Here is a 19,961-nt window from a genome sequence, read left to right on the forward strand (position 1 = left end):
AGAAGAGGAAGATCACTCCCGTTGCTTCCGGCAGCAATACCCGTCCTCGCCGCCAGCCGCCCCAGCAGTACCAACAGCAGCAGTACCGGCCTCCCAAGCAGTACCAGCAGAGGCCGCAGCAGTACCCGCCCCAACAGCAGCAGCAGGCAGGTCAGGGCCCGAGGTTACCGGCACCTCCGGCTCGTGCCGCTCCACCAGCTCTGCCAGCACCGCAGGCTCCACGGCAGGCAGCTCCTCCTGCCGGACAGCAGGCTCCAGCACCTCCTCGCGCATGCTATCACTGCGGCAAGCCGGGGCACTACGCCAACTCTTGCCCCCAGAAGGCGCAGGCGGGACAGCAGGGGCACCCAGCTCAGCCCAGGGCGCCACTTCAGGGGAGGGTGAACCACGTTACGGCCGAGTCAGCGGCCGAGGCTCCTAACGTGGTTATTGGTACGTTCATGGTCAACTCCCATCTAGCTACAGTGCTTTTCGATACTGGTGGTACTCATTCGTTCATTACCAAGTCATATGTTGAGCAGCATAGTTTCTTTACCACTGCATTAAAGAAGTATCTGCTAGTCTCTTCACCGGGAGGGGGGTTGAGATCCCATATTGTCTGCCCCCGAGTCAGTATAGCCATAAGGGGGGCAACTTTCAGTGCTGATCTGAGGGTGCTAGACACCAAGGGTATTGATGTGATTCTGGGAATGGATACTCTTGCCAAGTGGGGAGTCAGAATTGATTGTGCTCAGCAGGCAGTTCACTTGTAGCATCTGATGGCCAAGAGGTGACAGTCAGTGCTTCAGAGCACTCTGGATTTCTTCATCAGATGGAGGCTAGACCCACGGACGGTATTCGCGTGGTGTCTGAATTCTCGGATGTCTTCCCGGATGATTTGCCAGGTATGCCGCCTGAACGCGACATCGAGTTTTCTATTGATCTCTTGCCTGGCACAGCTCCTTTTGCAAAGCAGCCCTACCGCATGGCACCTATAGAGCATGAGGAAGTCAAGAAGACTATTGATGAGTTGCTAGCCAAGGGCTATATCCGTCGCAGCTTCTCTCCTTGGGCTTTTCCATTGTTGCTAGTAGATAAGAAGGATCGCTCGAAGAGAATGTGTGTCGATTATCGGGAGCAGAACGCAGTTACTATCAAGAACAAGCATCCACTGCCCCGTATTGAGGATCTCTTTGATCTGCTTCGAGGTGCTCGTGTGTTCTCGAAGATTGATCTGCGTTCAGGTTATTTCCAGTTGAGGATCCGTCCTGAGGATATTCCGAAGACGGCATTCACCTGCAAGTACGGGCTATATGAGTACACGGTCATGTCCTTCAGCTTGACTAATGCCCCGGCTTTCTTCATGCATCTGATGAACATGGTTTTCATGGATTATCTGGATGTCTTCGTGGTGATCTTCATTGATGATATTCTGATCTTCTCCAAGACAGAGGCAGAGCATGAAGAGCATCTGAGGCTCGGGTTGCAGAGATTGAGGGAGCATTAGCTGTATGCTAAGTTCAGCAAGTGCGAGTTCTGGATTGACGAGGTTCCATTCCTCGGTCATATCATCTGCAAGGGAGGCATTGTAGTTGATCCGAGCAAGGTGAAGGAATTGCTCGAGTGGGAGACACCGCAGACGGTGAAGGAAGTCCGGTCTTTCTTGGGCTTAGCAGGATACTATCGGAGGTTCATTGAGAATTTCTCCAAGATCGCGAAGCCTTTGACTTCTTTGCTAGAGAAGAATGCGGCATTCATATGGACTGATGAGCGTCAGATGGCCTTTGATGAGCTGAAGAAGAGGTTGACTACGGTGCCAGTCCTTACTCTGCCAGACCATAGCAAGAGGTTCACGGTGTATTGTGATGTTTCGAAGGATGGTCTTGGTTGTGTTCTGATGCAGGAGGGCAGAGTGATAGCCTATGCTTCACGACAGTTACGCCGGCATGAGCTGAACTATCCCACTCATGATCTTGAGCTAGCCGCAGTTGTGCATGCTCTAAAGTTTTGGAGGCATTACTTGTATGGGCAGCAGTGTGATATCTATACTGATCACAAGAGCCTCAAGTACATTTTCACGCAGAATGAGCTGAACATGCGGCAGAGGAGATGGTTAGAGTTGATCAAGGATTATGACCTGGAGATTCACTATCATCCGGGTAAGGCCAATGTCGTGGCAGATGCTCTGAGCAGAAGAAGCTATGTCAACATGGCCGTTGCTTTCCAGATGCCTTCAGAGTTATGTGAGGAGTTTGAGAAGTTGAGTCTGGGTTTCTTGCATCATACTTTGAGTGCGACATTCGAGGCAGTGCCCACTCTAGAGGCAGAGATCCAGCAGCATCAGAAGGAAGATGAGAAGCTGCAGGAGATCCGTGAGTTGCTCAAGGAAGGCAAGTCTCCTCATTTCAGAGAGGATGATCAGGGCACCTTGTGGTACAAGAACTGGATCTGTGTGCCAGATGTGAAGGATCTCAGGAAGTTGATTTTGAGCGAGGCTCATGATACAGCTTACTCTATTCATCCGGGCAGTACCCAGATGTACTATGATCTTAAGGAACATTTCTAGTGGCCCGGGATGAAGCGTTCAGTCGCCGAGTATGTGGCCATCTACGACACATGTCAGCGTGTGAAGGCAGAGCATCAGAGGCCAGCCGGTTTGTTGCAGCCGTTGAAGATTCCCGAGTGGAAATGGGAGGAGATTACGATGGATTTCATAGTGGGATTACCTCGTACTCAGTAGGGGTACAACTCTATATGGGTAGTAGTGGATCGTTTGACGAAGGTTGCTCACTTCATTCCGGTAAACACCACTTACTCCGGTGCCAAACTTGCAGAGTTGTATATCTCTCGGATTGTCTGTTTGCATGGTGTGCCCAAGAAGATCATATCTGACAGAGGATCTCAGTTGACTTCACGGTTCTGGGAGCAGCTCCATGATTCATTGGATACGAAGCTGCGCTTCAGTACCGCCTATCATCCTCAGACAGATGGGCAAACAGAGAGAACCAACCAGGTGTTGGAGGATATGCTGAGAGCTTATGCTATTCAGTATGGTACCAGTTGGGATAAGTGCATGTCGTATGCTGAGTTTTCCTACAACAACAGCTATCAGGCCAGTCTGAAGAAGTCCCCTTTCGAGGCATTGTATGGCAGAAAGTGCAGGACTCCTCTTTATTGGGACCAGATTGGCGAGAAGCAGCTCTTTGGTCCTGACATTATAGAAGATGCAGAGCAGATGGTACAGGCTGTGCGGGAGAATCTGAGGATTGCACAGAGTAGGCAAAAGAGCTATGCAGATGGCAAACGGAGGGACCTGACCTTCAAGGTGAATGATTATGTGTACTTGAAGGTGTCACCAATGCGGGGAATCCGCAGGTTTAATCTAAAAGGGAAATTAGCACCAAGGTACATTGGTCCATTCAGGGTGCTGGAGAGGAAAGACGAAGTTGCTTATCGCCTAGAGTTGCCCACTGATCTCTCTGGAGTGCATGATGTCTTCCATATTTCTCAGTTGAAGAAGTGTATGCGAGTACCTGAGGAGCAGGCACCACTGGATGGGTTAGATGTGCAGGAAGATCTGACCTATATTGAGCACCCGGTGAAGATTCTGGAGACATCAGAGAGGGTTACATGGAACAAGCGCATCAAGATGTGCAGAGTTCAGTGGAGTCATCACAGTGAAGGTGAGGCTATATGGGAGCGAGAAGATGAGCTGAGGAAGACATATCCAGATCTCTTTGCTAGCCAGTCCAGCTGAATCTCGGGGACGAGATTCCTATAAGGGGGCAGGGTTTGTAACACCCTAATTTAAATTTCAGCATTTAATAATAAATTAATTGGCTTTATTTAATTTTCTAAGGTTTATATGTTTAGTCTTGCATTTAATCTAATTTTCATTCCACAAGTATTTAAAATTTGTCTAAGTTTAAAATTTTGTTGTTGCAAACATGCTGGTGCATTGTTCTTTTTGTTTGAGTGTTAGAGTTGAATTCAAATAGGTTTGAGTTGTTTAGAAATAGAAATAGAAAAGAAGAAAGGGAAAAGAATAGAAAGCCCAAACCAGTCCGGCCCCACCCTTCCACGCGGGCCCAGTTTTCCCTCTCCTTGCCTTCAGCAAAGCAGTCCAACTCGCAAACCTTCCTCCTGGCCCAATCCCAAGGCCCAGCTGCCTCCCGCTCCTTCCCTCCGCTCTGCCCTAGCCCAGCACGCCTGCTGCTCCGGCCCGGTTCCACGCGCCCCGCAGTCCAGCCCCGCGCGCTCATCGCCGCATGCGCGTCGCCCTCCCCGTCTCTCTGACCGGCCGGGCCCGCTGTCGGCACCTTCCCCTTCCTCCGCCCGAAATCCTCGCCGGACTCCATCTTCTGCCCGCGCTGTGCCCCGCTGCCCCGTGGGCCATCCCGGACCTCGCAGGGCCACTCGCCAGCCACCCTCGCACCTTCCCCTTCTAGAAGCTACGCCCTAGCAGGATAACGCAGCGCCGTTAGCGATCCGATTTCCCCGTGCGCAGCTCGGCCGCGAATCACGGCGAGATTTCGCCAGGCACGCACGCCTAGGACCCCCGGATCCCTTCCTTTAAACACCGAAATCCTCCTCTGCGCCCTCACGACGCCACACCGCAGCCGCCGCCCCGAATCCCATCGCCTCCACCCTCGCCATGGCCGCACAAGACTCTGCGCCGCCGCTGGCACGCGGCCATGCCGCTCCGCCTATCACTTTTAAATACATTTTCATACTGCATTTTAATACTGTATACCTATAAGGACTCTCCTAGCCACTTTGTATCCTTTATATATTCCTTGGGTTGCATTTTGGTTAGTTGTGTTAGGTGCCGCACTATAACACACATGGTCCTTTTTAATTAATTTGATTAATGGTATATGCAACTTAATTCTGGGAGTGGCCCGTTTGAGTGGCTCACGTCTCATTTAAAATTGGTTTTTCTAGAAACTTGGTTTAGGGGGCTCGCACTGTGTTTTGTGCTAGCTACTCTCCATAAGGACCGTACGTCATTAGAGCGACAACCTGGGACAACCGCGCAACCACAAGACTGGAATGGGACGGTCTTGGCTTACTAATTAGGTCATTTTGGTTCGGGAGTAACTAACCGATGGGGCAGGAGGGGTGGTGAGCTTCAATGGTCCCTGCACTACAAGGTTTGGTCTGTGTTATCTTGTACCCCTCGAGGTGGGCCCCATCGTTGCGGAGCCTGAATCCTTAGCGGTTACACCTTACCAACGTGATCCTTTGTAACGGCCTCGTAGTGAGTTTGCTAGTCATCTCACCTAAGGAAGTGTGATGAACAACTAGCGTAGCTCACGACTTGTGGGTAAAGATGTGCAACCTCTGCAGAGTGTAAAACTGGTATACTAGCCGTGCTCACGGTCATGAGCGGCCCAGATCCTCCTTTTGATTAGTGGGGTTATCTTCCTTTGGTTAGGAGGGTTTCCCCGGGTGGTTGGTTTGGTTTGGATCTCAGTAGTATCATGATTAATTCTGATTAATTTCTATGTAACTGGGTTTATAGTAATTCATCAACTTGTAGTAATTAGCTTTAATAAAATTTTGCCAAGACTTAAAAGCTAATGCAGTTGAGTCAGCCAACTTTAGAGCCTCATAGTTTGTGTTATACTTGTTGAGTACAAGTTCTGTACTCACCCTTGCCTCCTCTACACTTTTTCCTCTTGTTCTTTTGGGGATACTCTACTGCTGCTCAGTTCCTACCGACACGAGGGAGTTCATCCGGAGCTACCAGGAGTACGAGGACTTCTAGGCATTCGTCTCCTAGTCGACGTCCATGTGGCGCCCTGCTTCCGAGCGTTCTTCGTATATGTATTTTACGCTTCCGCTGTATCAGACATTTCGTTATTAATATAATAAATAACATTCTTATTCGCTTTATTATAACTTTTTACGTGATATGTGCTGTGATATATTATTCATTCTGTTGTATATACGTGTGACTTGATCCTAGCACGTATATGATTGCTCGGTTTATGTCCTTTTATAAACCGGGTGTTACATTGGGTGGCTTACTTACAGCAGTACGCTCAGCAGCACTCGTGGTCGCACATGCCCCCGCCGCCGGCCCCTTGAGTGGTTCTTATTTGTGTCTCTTTGCTACCTTTACTGTATTGACTTCTATGGACACATTTACAAACTTGTATGCACTATTTGTGGTGTACTAGTGGTTGTGGACGAACGATATCTCACTTTATTTGGATTTGAGCTTGATGTGACTATGTATATTGCATGTAATGCTGATTGTGGTATATGAAATGTGTGTGATGACTATTTTGATATATATGCTTTGCTAAAATCATTAGGGTTCCATATACGCGATAAAACAAAAAAACAGAAAAAAAAATCTATTCTTTGACGTGTGCAAAGACCAAAGCACACGGCGAAGATTGACCACGGGCCTGCCTGGAAAACATCTTTGTCGTGTGCTAAACCCCTGGCATATGGCAAAGGTTCCATTCTTTGTCGTGTGCTGTGGTCTTTGGCACACGGCAAACCTGCCTTGTTTGCCGTGTGTCATGGCATTGGACACACGGCAAAGTTCATGTGCAGCCATCAGCTGCCATCATGGCCTTTTTTTTTGCCGAGTGTAGATTTATGCGCACGAAAAAAGCTTTGTCGTGTGTCCGACAAAAAAACCCACGGCAAAGAAGGTCTTTGCCGACGCTTGGTTGCCATGGGGCTTTTGCCGTGTGCTACACACGGCAAAGCCTTTGCCGTGTGCAAACCGGGCTTTGCCGTGTGTTTTTGGCACATGACAAATAGCTTGTGTCCCGTAGTGCGTGTCAGCAAAATTGATGATGTCGTGGTATGGAAAACCACAGCTGGGTGGCGGAATGCACCCGCCTAATCCTAAGTGTACGATGTGCTTGGGGGCAGTCAAGGAATGCTCGATCTAGAGGCGTAAGAACACGGAAGCACACAAGGATTTAGAGTGATTTGGGCCGCCGGAGCGTAATACCCTACGTCCACTGTGTGATGCATTGCCTGAGCTTCTGTGCAAGCTGGGGGAGGAGCTATGCCTGTCTCTGCATATGTGAAAACTTGTGGAACCTTTTTTGTCTACCGTGCGTGCTCTCCCTTTTATAAACCCAAGGGGAACAGTACACTGAGCGGGACCCCGACAGGTGGGCCCGGCGATGTATTATAAACTACACTTTGGCCTTCAATGCCTCAGATCCGGAGATCTTGTCATCGGCTTCCGTGCGTAGCTTCTGACCAGGGATGGTCTTGAGCTGTCCTGTTGGAGTAGAGTCTAGCCTCAGCAGCTGCGTGACAAGGTCATGATGAAGCGCCGAACTACTAACTTAGTCTGTTGTAGCAGCGTGCATTGTTGCTTCAGTTAGTAGCTATTCATCATGACTCGTCGACCATGTGCGCGGCGCTGAGACACTGCTGCGTGCCTCGGTAACAGACGAGCCGCCTTGGAAACAGGCGGGCTTACCGTGTTGTCATGTCACGCCTGTCCAACCCGTGAGTGGGCATCCGATGCCCTGCTCTGGCAGCACACGCCTCAACCACCATCATTTAATGTGGCAGGCGGCTTGGCTTCCGGCAGAAGGCTCGCCTCTATGGGACACGTGGCGAAGCCGGACCCTGGGGTCGGCGGCCGCGCCCACAGGGGCACGTGGCAGCTCCGGACCTCCTCCCAAGCGGGACGGGAGGTCCGGGACCCTTGTCACGTGGCAGCTCTGAACCCGTCCCGAGCGGAGTGCTGAGCCGAGGGCTCGGGGGGTCTGGATAAGCACGTGGAGGTCCCGGACCCGACTGTGGGTGTCCGAATCCACGGCAGAAGACCCTGAGCATTTCCATCTCTGGGACACGTGGCGTCACCGGACCTGTCCCTACGTGGTGGAGTAGGTCCGAGGCCGTTGGCCCGGTGAGACGGAGTCGGACCGCTGGGGTCCGGCTGCTCAGGCCCTCAGGGCATAGTTACGGATAACTATGTGTGTATCAGCCTTGACACAGTAGGAGTGGGTACCCCGGTCTGGATACACTGACAGAGGCCCCCGGGCCCACCTGCGGGTAAGGTACGAACCCGCATTTGGGTCCAGAACCATATCGGAGTCGTCGGGAAACGCCGTTCTTCCCGCCCTGGATTCTGCTGTCGAGCGCCAGCGTTGCCTGAAGTCCACCCTCGGCGCACGCCTTATCGCCGAGGGTCAGGAGCCTGTTCAGATGGTGACCGAGCAGCCCTGCACATGACTTAGGATCGGCGTTTAGTAACATACCCACGTGGTCCCAAATCCTGTTGGTAGAGTCCTTTGAGATACGCAGCCGGACCTGTGGAACAGAGCTTAGGAGGCCAGCCCTCAAGCTAGAATGAGGTCCGAACCTCTAGGCATGCAGTTCCAGGTACTAGGGCACCTGTTACAGAGTGGTGGAGTGCACAGGCTTAGGGTACGGAACAAGGCTAAGCGGCTGCACAGGGCTCCGGACCACCCCCGGGAACAAGTACCTCTCCCCCGAAGCAGGTTCCTAAGGACCTGGACCCCCCTCTAGCAGTGAGGGGATCCCAAACTGAACCACATGCCGGCCGACTCAATTCGGACATAGGAGTGGGAACCACGCGGGGGTTAGCGCAAACAGAATGCGTAGATTGAAATTGGAATGTAACATCCTTAGAGGCGAACTGAGAATAAACTTTTCCTTTATAACTAGTTGTACATGAGATGTGCGATGTAAGCCAGAACACGGGTTTATGAGGCCGGAGCTGTCCGGACCTCTGGGCCCCCATTCTTAGGTACTACGGTACTCTCCCTAGGGAGGTAGAGCATGCAGGCTTAGGGTACGGAACCAGGCTAAGCGGCTACACGACTCCGGACCACCCCGGAGGGTGAGTATGCTTCCCTTAACCTAGTTCGTAGAGGTCCGGACCCCTCCATTAGGGAGGCTCACCGGACTGGACCACATGAAAGTACTACCTAGTTACAAAGGAAAATGTTTTATTCCCTGCTGGGCCTCTAAGGGTAGGACTCACAGAGATGTAGAGTCGGGAGTGCGACCGGAGTCGGCTTAATATCGGAAAAAGACACCAGAGTCGGCTTAGTGCGACCGGAGTGGGCTTTCCGCCGGAGCGGGCTTCATGCGACCGGAGTCGGCTTTCCGTTGGAGCGGGCTTCCTCACATGAGTAAGGTATGCTACGAGCTAGGATTTGTTGAAGCTGTGCTCCCCCAGACCTGCTAGATGATGAGCTAGGAGAGCATGACCCGCTGTCGCAATCCTGCTGACACGGATGCTTGCCGTGCGAGTTCTGGCCCCCGGGCGCTCGCCACTTAAAACATGGTGATGCCGAGCCGATGATCAAGCGAAAGCCAAGCAGCACTACCTGGCGCGCCAAATGTCGTGGCTTTTCGCCGGAGCGGGCTTGGTGCGACCAGAGTCGGCTTTCCGCCGGAGCGGGCTTCCTCACATGAGTGAGGTATGCTACGAGCTGGGATTTGTTGAAGCTGTGCTCCTCCCATACCTGCTTGATGACGAGCTGGGAGAGCATGACCCGCTGTCGCCATCCTGCTGACACGGGCGCTTGCCGTGCGAGTTCTGGCCCCCAGGCGCTCGCCACCTGAAACATGGTGATACCGAGCCGATGATCAAGCGAAAGCCAAGCAGCCCCTACCTGGCGCGCCAAATGTCATGGTGTGAAAAACCACAGCCGGGTGGCGGAATGCACCCGCCTAATCCTAAGTGTAGGATGTACTTGGGGGCAGTCAAGGAATGCTCGATCTAGAGGCGTAAGAACACGGAAGCACACAAGGATTTAGAGTGGTTCGGGCCGTAGGAGCGTAATACCCTACTTCCACTGTGTGATGTATTGCCTGAGCTTGTGTGCAAGCTGGGGGAGGAGCTATGCCTATCTCTGCATATGTGAAAACTTATGGAACCTTTTTTTTCTACCGTGCGTGCTCTCCCTTTTATAAACCCAAGGGGAGCTGTACACTGAGCGGGACCCCGACAGGTGGGCCCGGCGATGTATTATAAACTACACTTTGGCCTTCAATGCCTCAGATCCGGAGATCTTGTCGTCAGCTTCTATGCGTAGCTTCTGACCAGGGATGGTCTTGAGCTGTCCTGTCAGAGTAGAGTCTAGCCTCAGCAGCCGCGTGTCGAGGTCATGATGAAGCGCCGAACTACTAACTTAGTCTGCTGTAGCAGCGTGCATTATTGCTTCAGTTAGTAGCTGGTCATCATGACTCGTCGCCCATGCGCGCGGCACTGAGGCACTGCTGCGTGCCTCGGTAACAGACGAGCCGCCTTGGAAACAGGCGGGCTTACCGTGTTGTCATGTCACGCCTGTCCAACCCGTGAGTGGGCATCCGATGCCCTGCTCTGGCAGCGCACGCCTCAACCACCATCATTTCATGCGGCAGGTGGCTTGGCTTCCGGCAGAAGGCTCGCCTCTGTGGGACACATGGCGGAGCCGGACCCTGGGCTCCGCGACCGCGCCCATAGGGGCACGTGGCAACTCCGAACCTCCTCCCGAGCGGGACGGGAGGTCCGGGTCCCTTGGTACCGTGGCGGCTCCCTCCATGAAACTCCCATTGAAACTGGCCTGAGTAATATAGTTAAGATGAATTTATTATTTCAGGAGTATTGCTTACGATGAGACCGCACCACCCCGCACCACCGATGCTGGAGTTTGCCATTATAGAATAATTTGGATTGACTATATTAGGTTGGATGCAAATGATTGCGTGCATTTGGAAGCGAAGTGTAAATTTTTATATAAAGTGCATATAATTGCACAAAAAATATAGTACATTAATTCATTTATGTAATAGTAGATATAGTTTATAAGGGAATTATACATGTTGATATGGGATGCTTCTATTCTTCCCAATCTATATCACCTGGCACATCGGAAGCATGATACGGTGCACAAGGTATTATGGGGGATTTGGCAAACATTTATTTCCAGGAGGAATCTGATAAATAATAATAGAAGGGCTTTGGCTGGATTTACTGACTAGAACAGTCAACATATACAGGATGGCCCTGATGTTTGTATCTAGACCCTCCAAAGTAATGGACAGTTCTCAGTGAATTCCATGTAATGCCGCCCTAATGCATGAAAAGGTTCTGGCAATTAACCAACCTATGTGGAAACTAAAGATCTCGCTCAAAAATAAAAGTATTCATTTGGCTTCTCCACCGTGGTGTGATGTTAACTAAAGATAACTTAACTAGGACAAACTAAAAGGGTAATATGCTATGGTGTTATTGTTCAGATAAAGAGAATATAGCACATCTCTTTTTTAATTGTTCCTCAGCTAGTTTACTTTGGAGGATAATTCATACTATTTTTTGGTTGGGTCGGCCTAACAATGTGAATCATATGTTTGGGTCTTGGTTGCGCGGGCTTACAAAATCACATAAAAGCTTGGTTTACACAGGGATTGCAGCTTTGTGTTGGGAAATTTGGTGTTCCAGAATTGATACCGTCTTCCAAAAAACTAAAAACCAAACATCCTTACATATCATTTTTATGGCCACTTATCTTACAAGAGCCTGTGCAATTCTTCACAAGGAGGAGGATAGGGAGGCCATTGCCGCTGCTTGCCGCATGCTAGAGACGGTGGCGATTGACTTTTTTGCAACAAATGGGTGGATGTTTAGCAATAGGCTTAGCTTGTAATCTTTTCCCTACTCTGTTGCGATAAACGTTTGTAATAATTGGCCGGATACATCTTCATTGATGTAGAGGTCAGGATTTGACAATTCCTTTATCTAAAAAACAATTAGATTATGAATTGAATAAAAATTTATTCCTTCATGCATTCTCAGGTTCGATGCTGAACTTAGAATGGTAACCGTACAGTCTTTCAAATGTATATGAACTTATTACAGCAAGAATTATGCACTATTAATTATTTCCGAAAATAGATTCACATAAACTGGAGGGAGCTTTACGGGCTTAAATTTGCACGTGATGGGCTACGACCTTTTAGTTTGGGCTCACATGGAATTAACAGAGGGGGAGGAGGGGCTTGTCCCTTTCCCATCGCAGCCACCAGCCATGGCAGCGGCTGGAGCTCTCTGGCATAGGACAGCGCATCCAAAAGACTATCACTCAGTCTATTTCCAAAAGCTATCATGCAATGTCACCCTGTTTCTTCTTTTACATGTTTCGGCTCTCAACAATAATATAATAAAAGTAGATGAGATACTTCCTCTACTCCTCGCAGCGCTTTGGATCTGCATGTTATGATTTAATTTGCTCGCCGCAAAGTCTATGAGGATCAACAAGCTGATCCCAATTTTAATCGTTGAGGCTAGATGTGGATCCGTCTCCTCATCATGGTTGATGCTTGTCTTGATTACTACTATTGGGTTCTCGTGGCTTTTTGACGGTGATCATTATTAATTTCAAATTTAATGATGTGTGTAATCGTGTATGGTGGATGTGCAAGATCCATTCCACTACTACATAAACTATTTTCACCACTGCCAAGTTCACAGCTGGCCCTTGAGCAGCTGGGCACGGCCGGCGGTGAAAACCTATTTTCACTACAGGTTGAAAACAAGTTTAGGGCCGGCGGTGAAATAGGTTTAGGGTCGGCGGTGAAAATAATTCTATAGAGTGTTTGATCGCCATAATTAGGCTTGATTTGCTTCATGATTTTCATGCATATGGAAATTTGGGGTATTTATTTTTGCTATTGCTGTTTTCTTGATTTACCCTGTTGATCAAGGAAGTTTCTCTTATGGCTTTCGAGTTTAGGGTAACGAGCAATCTGTTCACCACTTTTGAATTATCACAATCGAATGAAAAAGTATGTGCTTTTGCAAGAAATCTAAGATTTTGCACCATTATTTAAATTTCCTTTGTTTTAGCCGGAGGAAGTGGTTTGTTTCCATCCTTGTAGAATAGTCAAGTACCCCATTTCCAAGGGATACCTGTTGAAAACAGTTTCAACAAATCGGTCCAAAACTTTACATAACTAATCTTTTTTTTCTGAAAAATGTGAATTGGTTTGATCCAACAATTCCCACCCTAAGGAGATGCACTCAACCGTCATGATGGCACTGGTGTTGCTGATTTTACTTTGTCAGATATTAGGTCATCAACTCATCATCCTATGCATACTTGGTGGATTCACTTTTTTGAATTAAAAAACTAATATATACATTCTTATCTTCTGAATATTGTAATTCATTAAATTGATGACTTGTCTTTTTCAATATCCAAATTTTCCAACACTTTTGAGATGAATCATAAATAATATCTTTTTTCTTTTCTGTTTGGAGATATTGAAGTTTGGTTGGTCCTTTTCGGCCAACTAGTAAAGTGCACATGCGGTACCCAAATGTTTTTTTCAAACATATAGCAAATAAGATTATAGTAAATAATATTTTATGTGCATACAAAATATAGCAAATGATAATTTTATTTTTATATCAAGGCAAGGACATACTAAAATTATTTAATGACTAGAAAACATAAACATGGTCTCATGTCACAATTATTTTCATCCACTTCGAGCTTTAACAAACTAACAATTTTGTGTAGCTCCCTGATACATTAATGAAATCAAATAATCACTGCTAGAAAATCTCTCATTAGTACCGGTAGGGAAACCCCGGTTTCTACCGGTTTCCCGACCGGTACCGCTCCTCCGGTACTAAGTGCACGCGCACTTAGTACCGGTCAGCTGGCCCAGTACTAAACTGCTGGCCACGCCAGCAGCTAGGCCGAGCAGTTCAGTACCGGTTGGTAATGATTTTTTTTCTTTTTGATGCTTTATATTTGTTCTCTTTTCCTTTCAATTTCAATTAATTAGTATTAGTAGTCGTACTCGCAGCGGTTTGTGTATTCGTACTCGTACTCGTATCTAGAATTCGTATTTATATATGGAGCAAAACAAATAAAAAAATTATATACATACATGGATAAAAGAAATTATATACATACATGGATAAAAGACAATAATATTTACAAGTATGAATTCTCATAAGTTTTTTCCGACAAATTCTTCAATAATTCTAATCATCTGCATTGACACCGGCATCCTTCTTGCGGCGTTTGTTGAGTTTATCCGCTCGAGCCACACTTATCATTGGATCGGAATGAAATTCACCATTTGGATTTATCACCTCATCCAACAGGAATCCACAGAGTGCTTCTTGAATTGCCCTAATTCTTTCCGGTTCGATGAGGTTCTCTTTCATTCTCCAAATCTGTCAACAACAAATAAACACCAATAGTTTAATTTAGTGACTGCATGGAATTAAATACAAGAAATTGTTACTAATGTTAATAAACAATGTAGATAGCAAAACAGCAAAATTGACATTCGCGAGCCTAAGTGCATTTCAACTAAATAATACTACCACGTAATCTTCTAAATAGGATCTTACAAAAGCTCCGTGTTATCTTCAGATGTTTTGTTGTGTCTAGACTTCTCTTGTACTTCTGTCAACCCACATGTACAAGAAACCGCAACATAAAAAACAATGCCTATTAGAAACTGTTGACGCCAAAATTTAGCAAGGATAATTTTGGCATGATGATGGAAGCCGATGAAGATCTCTGGAGAAGGCTGACTGTCCATTTCAGTCATAGCTGTTAGAAGATCCAGTCAAAGCTGACATGCCTGTGGTGAAGGATCCGGTCAAGGGGCGACTCAGTAGCTGTGTTCGCTTCGCTTGTCAGCCAACCAGCCAACAGTACTGTTTTCTCATACTAAGTCAGCACCAGCCAGTCAGCAGTACTGTTCTCTCATAACAAATCAGCACCAGCCATCAGCCACAGCCAAGCGAACACAGCGAAGGATCGGACTAGGAGATGACATCAGCGCAAGATCCGGTTGAAGTCTGATTCTTTATGGAAAACTTTGTAAATATAGTAGGTTTAGTTGTTTCTTTTTGTTCAAGTTTGTTACGTCGTGATATAGGATTTCAGGGTATAAATAATAGTTGTTAGGGTCTGTAAAAGGAGAACTATCAATAAATACAACTTTTCTCAGCTCAACACCAAAACCTTAGGAGTAGGAGTAGAGTAGTTTCCAGCGACTTCTATGGTGAATGAGAGGCTGTATCGCTTCGATTTCCGGTTTTCTTGTAAGCATCATCTTACCAGATCTTCTAGCTTTAATTACCTGCGCATTATCAGACTCGATTTTGTATAGTTACTGGTTGTCTGATTCGTGTGTGTTAAAGGTTGCAGCCCCTCATGTGCTGCTCCTGAGTCGTAATGCCTCAATCTGAATGTTAGTGTGTTGTTTAAGCTTGGAGAATGCGACCTTGATGCCAAGAGTATTGAGCAGGCGACCGTTGCGCAGCGGCAGCTGCAGATGTTCTGGGCGGGGCAGTACCACGGACTTCAAGAACCACAATATTTGGTATAAGAATCGGTGATACAATTCAATTATTGCAATTTCAGTTTTTCTTCAATTTTTTGAATCTGTGACAGATATTTTAGGTTTAGTTTATCCAATATCTCACATATTAATACGTTACTGTAGTATCCCATATCTGTTTTGATAATACCATATCTGAATTTGTGACACAATTCTGTTATTGTACCCAGATTTAAGTTTGAATAATTATTGAACAGTGAAGAACCTAAATCTGCATATCAGGTTATGGGTGGAGTTCTATGATTACATTCAAGCAAGCAAGCTTTTATGAGTATAGCTGAGTGGGTGCTTGCATCTTCTTAGGCTCCTAACTAATTTATATTTGATTTCCCGCTCTCAAATTTCTTCAGGATTCCTATGGATTCTGTTAAGTCCTAAAATTAATCTGTGCTAGATCTTTGTTTATATGTGCTTGCACAGTAAGGTTGTTAGATATATAGATGGACTCATACCAAGTTTCTAGATCCATGGTATAGCTCTAAGGTTATAAAGAAAGTCTGTGATTTCATTTGTGTTTATACTTTATACAGGTGGACTCATACTAGCTGTCCTTAGACTACTGTATTTTTAAGTAGATACACTTATCTGATATCGTTTGATTGGAAGCTATATTAATCTGTACTGACTGACCTGGTATCTAATTTAAACATAGTTTCTAGTCTCCTTGATAATGCGTTAATTAGAAATAATGTGGGACAACATGATAGGATTGCGAATGTTATACCTTTAATATGGCAACCTTAGTCATCTACTTTTGAAAGCACTAGCTGCAACTGAAACAGATGTTCTGGAACAGTTTATAGCTGTGAAGGTCATCTCCAAATTTTATTTTTTTTGTTCTACTTGTGCATGTATCTTTATTGATAAGCTATATGTACCTTTTAGTTGCAGCTTTGATCATGATGTATTGGTATCCATTGCTGAACCGTACCTGTCCAATATTGGCTCCTGTTTGCCGAATACTTTCTTGCCTGAAATAATATCGTGGCAGTCATCACGCAGAGATTGAAACCTGCATTGATTGGATAATTCTAGCCTCAAATACTTACTGTTAATGATATTAGAACCCGAGCTCGATATTCTGATGTACTCAATTGCTAGGCATTATTTTACAAAAAGGCTCTCTTTCTGAATTGGTGACATTTAGGTGGTTTTAACAATTTGGTGGTAATGGAACTTGAATCATTGAATACATTTATCATCTGCATTTCCATTTTATTTGTTGGTTCAAGAATTTCCTCAGAACATTAATTTTAATTCCGTGTCCTGGTAGTCATAGTTTGTGGGTTTTAATCCCTGTATGTTAGCAGAAAAACTGAATTCATGCTCTGGTCAATTGCAGATATTTACATGGTGTAGCTTTTGGCCATTGTCCAAGACAAAGCTTGGTCTCACGGTGGTGTCCGCGTCATGACCCGCGAGATGTGCGGCGACAGCGGAGGACATCCCCTCATCACCTGCGAGATGTTGTCGCCTCCATGCGTGAGGACAAGGACATCGCCACGCGAGCAGGGGGCAGGGGTAGCAGGCTCCGGAGGTGTCTTAAAGGTTACAGCAGTGGAGATGCAAGTAAGAAGAAGCGGGCGCACAATGGCGTGTGCAGGTAAGCCGTTCGACGGAATGCCCCTAAAGATGCACAAATGCACATGGTGTCTATCTATCATGCCGCTTAGCATGCTGGTGGCCATGGGCAACAGTTATTATACCGGCTTGTTGGATGTCTGGTGATCATCTCTTGTATATTTTGGTTATTAGGTCTACAAGCTCCTTCCCATTTGTTTCCATTTTTTTTTTATGGGAAGTTTCCATTTGGTTATACTGACATGTAAAATGGCATGACAAACTTTTTTTCCCCTCTGCAGCCTGAAGGAGCCGCAAATAATAACTACATGGTGAAATACGCACTAGCTTTAGTAAGTTCTACTCTTTTGTTCGATTTTGTCTGTGCTATAGTGTGGCACACCTGCGCTTTTAGGTTTGAAAGCAATATTTTTTAACATAGAATTCTAATTACATGTCCAAATGATATTGGTGGAAACCTAATAATAGGATGATTCTATGGCTTGATGCCCTGCTATATGCTTTCTAAATACCCTCACACATTGTTCTGCTATATGCTTTCTAAATACCCTCACACATTGTTTATTATTCTTATTGTACTGGATAATAAAAAAAGATTTCCTGAAATGACCTATATTTGGTTTACTGCTGAGATAATCTGTATTTGATTCCAACGGAGAAAATTTTACTTTTAGTTCTCCATGTTTGATTGCTTCTGAAATCCGAAGCATCCTTGAATTTATACTAGAGAATTTGGCGTGTTTACCCCTGTTACAAGCACTAATGGTGATTTTGCTCTCATTTTTTGAGTTGTGCGATTTTATCCCCGTTTTATTGAAACGAAGGCTCCGTTTGCCTCTACTTTTCACCCCGTTAGGTGTATGTCTCTTAAAACAATTAAAATAAATCGGAGAAAAACTGAAGGCACTGAGAAAAGACAATCATACCCTTGATCCTATTCTTATCCCTCTCTTTTCTCATTCCACAGAATCAATTTTGCAATCACAATCCTCTTCCCAACCCTAACAGGCGGAGGCGCAGATCTGGGCGAGCGCGAGAGGGGCGGAGCCGCGGGGCCAGGCCGGCGCGCGAGAGGGGCGGTGCCGAGCGGGCGGGCGCGCGCGCCCCTGCCTCGCGGGCCCGAGCGCCGCACAAGGCCAGCAGGCGCGAGGTAGGAGGAAGCAGCAGGCGAGCGCGTTGGCGCGCAGGCTCGCGCGGCCGCTGGGGCAGACTCGCCACACGCGCGTAGCCCCCCACGCGCAGCCCCACCAAGACGGCCTGATCGGCGGCCGGTCACCAGGTGCAAGCCACCCACGCCAACGTAGGCGCGGCCACCAAACCAAGTGCAGATTTGATTTCTTTCCTTATGAAATTGGATTGAAATCAATTTGTATAGTGAATTAGGTTTAACTTCTAGAGATAGAATTAGCTAAATGTAAATCTGGTGCTGTGGTTTAAAATCATAGAGATATGCAATTGATTTATAAAAATCTGGTTTGAAATTGCTTTAGAAAATTTGTTTTGGATTTGTCAAATTGTTGTGCAATTGTTCTACTCAAAATAAGGGTAAAATCACCAAATTTAACTAATAATAGGGGCAAATCAGCAAGGGCAAATTAGTCTTTTCATAACAACTTTCACACCGTCAACTGGCTTTCATAGAATAGGGGCAAACCCTTCCTTAATTTTCAAAAAGCAGGGGCAAATTCGCAAAGTTTAAAAAGTGGGGCAAAATCACCATTTCGTTTCGAAATAGGGGCAAAAATGCCAAAGCCCCTTTATACTATTATATCCTTGAAATCCCTGTTTATTATCATGTTTGCCTCTGTCCAGGTTGAATGCTGATTGCCCCTCTAGCCATGTTGATTGCTGGTTGGCCCTCTACAATGCTGTTTGCCCCTCTAGCCATCTTTCTCTGTAATCAATAAATACTATATCTGAAGTAGTTATCCATAAGCTCCCGATGAAAGTTCAAAGCAGTAGGCATTTGTCATCTGTATGCTTACCAGTAGGCTATTACATCAACTATATTGAATGTCATTGGAGAACAAACGTCTTGTTAGTTTCTATCTCAGCTTTCAGGTATCGATAACACCAGTCCCAGGTAAAAGAATTGAACACATGGGTGTCAAGATCGAGTTGCTGGGCCAAATAGGTATGCTATCCCAGCTTCTGCTTGTCCTGCAGCATGTTAATTATGTGACAATGGTTTTGCTTCTAGAGATTCCATGATCACTATTATCATTAGATACTTGGATACTGCACAAAATTGGGCCTAATGTCTCACTCCATATTGTTTCGTAGCATGATCCAGAATCGATCACACTGTAACCTCAACTCCCACGTAACCCATCTTCAGGTGCTCCTCGTACTACTAGGAGTAGTGCTGCAAATAAACAAAGAACTTATATTACTTCACAACAACGGAAGGAACAAAAGCAGCTGCGAAGAAACGATCATCAAACAGAAAGAAGTAGCAAGTCATCAATGTGTGAAGGCAACCTTTTGCTGAACTGCTACATTTATATATATAGCTAATTAGGTTTGGATGTGTTGAAACAATTATATGTTGCCAACATTATGTCCTTGAGTACTGCGTGTGTATCAGATTATGATATTGGATAGCTTGTTCAATGGAAATTGTTTGATGGGTGTAACTGCTTTATCATTGATAATATATTATTTTCAATTTTCTGGTTGGACACCAAATTGTGTGTGGCAATATCATTTCCAAATTACCAACCAAAAAAAATGTGGCAATACATTGCCAGACCGTGCAACCAAATTTGAAGCGTGGCAATAGAGTGCACCCCCTCTAGCCTCCAAACGCTTTTGGCAGTAATAGAATGTGCAACCTATAACAACCAACCCTATTGGGTGGCACTAGAGTTGTTCACCTCTAACACCCAAACGAACCTGGTGGCAATAGAGAACAACATCTATAGCACCGAAACTATCTTCGTGGTAATAGAAGGACCATATATAGCACCCAAAAAAACTTTAGTGGCAATAGAGGGCTACACCTATAGCACCCACAAGCACAAGGT

At 46.2% G+C, this 19,961-nt stretch overlaps 1 long non-coding RNA gene across 1 annotated transcript; it reads left to right on the plus strand.

The window, feature by feature from the left end:
* The first annotated feature begins 17,886 nt into the window (after positions 1 to 17,886).
* LOC120680062 lies at positions 17,887 to 19,608 on the plus strand. The gene is made up of 2 exons (XR_005677455.1): positions 17,887 to 19,069; positions 19,274 to 19,608. It is a non-coding gene; the product is annotated as an uncharacterized LOC120680062 (long non-coding RNA).
* The last annotated feature ends 353 nt before the right edge of the window (positions 19,609 to 19,961 follow it).

Source organism: Panicum virgatum, chromosome 6N (assembly GCF_016808335.1).
Source record: "Panicum virgatum strain AP13 chromosome 6N, P.virgatum_v5, whole genome shotgun sequence".
NCBI classification, from domain to species: domain Eukaryota; kingdom Viridiplantae; phylum Streptophyta; class Magnoliopsida; order Poales; family Poaceae; genus Panicum; species Panicum virgatum.